Raw genomic sequence first — 2,500 nt, 5'->3', positions numbered from 1 at the left:
TTTTTTTTTTTCATATTACTATGCAGAAATGCACGCTCGTACGCGTACCTAGATATTTTATAATGATTTTGGTTAAACGAATATTAGCGTTCGGTTTTTTTGTTTTTCTGTTTTTTTTTTGTTTTTTGTTTTTTTTTTTTTTTTTATATGAACACTTTAATAAAATGGGTACATAAAATTACAATGAAATATCTCAATGATATTATTGCAGTAAAATAGTAAGATAATAAAGAAAAATTAAAAAAAAAAAAAAAAAAGAAAAAAAAAATATAAAAAAAAGGAAGAGGTCTCGAAATTTCTTTTACTTTTTCTTTTAATTCCTTCCGTCAATCCTCCCACTCCTCTTCCTCCATTCAGTTTAATATAATTCAATTTTTATCCCTTTTTTTATTCGCAAAAAAAAAAAAAAAAAGAAAAATAAATGACGTTCTTCTTATCTGACAATTAAAAATACAAATGTCTACTCGAGACAAATTCTCTTTTCATTCATTCATTCATTCATTCATTCATTCATTCATTCATTTATTTATTAATTTTTTTCTTTCTTTCTTTCTTTCTCCAAAAGAAAAGAAATTTCAACGTCGAATAATAATTGGTCCTCCATGAACACGAATAATCATTACCTTCATGTTTCCTTTTGCCCTTTCTTTCTTTCTTCCTTTCTTTTTGTTTCCTTTTCTTTTTTTTTTTTTCTTCTCTTTCCTTTTTCTCTTCTATCCTTTTCCTTTTGGGACTTAAACGAACGAAAGATAGAAAGAACCAAAAGGGGGCTTTCGAGATTGATTATCCGACGTGAGAGATGCCTAGCCCTACCGATACGGAAACGCGCGTATATTTTGCCCACGGGGTGTTCTAATGAACGAACGACCGAAAGGAACGTAAAGGAGAACGACGTCCTGCACGCGTACAACCTCGATTTGTATGGCTCTTTAAACGAGAAAGGCGGATAGGGCCACGTGCCACGTGGAAAACTTTTGATGGTAGTGGTAAACAACTCCGACAAGCTCACGTGCTACCGATTCTCCTTTTCAACGCCGTGTCCGGAATGATTGATATCATCGAATGTTGCATATACGTTCGTTCAATTTTTATTTCTTCTTCTTCTTCTTATTTTTAAAATTTTTTCTTCATTCTTTTTTATCCTTTTCCTTATTTTCAATTCTTCTTTCTATATCCACGTTAAACGAATTCATTACACGTTCTATAAATATTTCATCGAATCCTCGATCGTAAGAATAAACGTATTAATAATTATTGTCATAGAATGGACGTATGGAAAAAAAAGATTGATGATAATAATATAATAATTGTTTTGCGATAAAATAAATTTATAAAATATCACAATGAGATATATCAATGGGAATTGATATACAAAATGGCTCTTTAAAAGATTGTAATAAAATTGTATCGATGTAAAAATATCAATAAAATACTTGAAAAGTGTTATATGATCGTAAATAAAATGATTTAATAGATTTTTTAGATTCTTTCCTTTTTTTTTCCTTTCTTTCTTTCTTTCTTTCTTTCTTTCTTTCTTTTTTCTTTTCTTTCTCTTCTTTCAGTCGTATTACATAATTTCGCATAGATTATAATTTATTAGAATAGAAACGAAACAATGTGATTAGTTTTATCGCTTTTATTCGAAACGATATGAGCTTCAATAATTTCATATAAAATTGAGCCTATATAAAAATATATAAAATATAATAAATATATGAAATATTAAAATATATAAAATATATAGAATATATAAAAAGTGACGAATATCTTTAACAAATATATAATACAAAAGATATGTTTAACGATATGACTATGAAAATATTAGAACGTGTTTATTAGGCAACTTCAAGAAAAAAAAGAAAGAAAAAAAAAAAAAAAAAAAGAAAAGAAAAAAGAAAAGAAAAGAAAAAATTAGAAAAAAAAGAAAAAACAGAAAAATAGAAAAACTAAAACAAAATTGTGATCACAAGTTTTCATCACAATTTTTTCGAATTTTTTGATAATTGGAGAATATAAAGGGAAAAAGAAAAAAGGGAGAAGAAAAAAAGGCAAAGAGAAAAGAAAGAAAGTCAGAAATTTAATCACCGACAGTATATCATCAATGATAATTCGATTAAAAATATAATAAATCAATCGTATTAATTTGTAATATTTGTGATTAGAAAGGAAACAAAAGTTTTAATGGGAAAATAATATTATATACTTCACTTAACTATAAATAGATTCTAAGATACTCAAAAAGAGGATCCATTTTCTAGTAGATGCTTGCATGAAATCCCGCGAGCTAGAATCCAGACTAAAATGTAGGGATCGAGAGATTTCCCTCTCTCTCTCTCTCTTACATACACACACACACAAATACATATACACATATATATTATATATATATATGGAGTTACACACAGATATCTTATTCGGTGGCACACGACATCTATGCTCCTTCTCTTCGTATAAGCACCCTAAACAAAGGGATATTGAGACACTTCTTGAGAAAGGGATA

Source organism: Vespa velutina, chromosome 21 (genome assembly GCF_912470025.1).
Source record: "Vespa velutina chromosome 21, iVesVel2.1, whole genome shotgun sequence".
In the NCBI taxonomy this organism is placed as follows: domain Eukaryota; kingdom Metazoa; phylum Arthropoda; class Insecta; order Hymenoptera; family Vespidae; genus Vespa; species Vespa velutina.
This window is presented reverse-complemented; position numbering follows the sequence as displayed.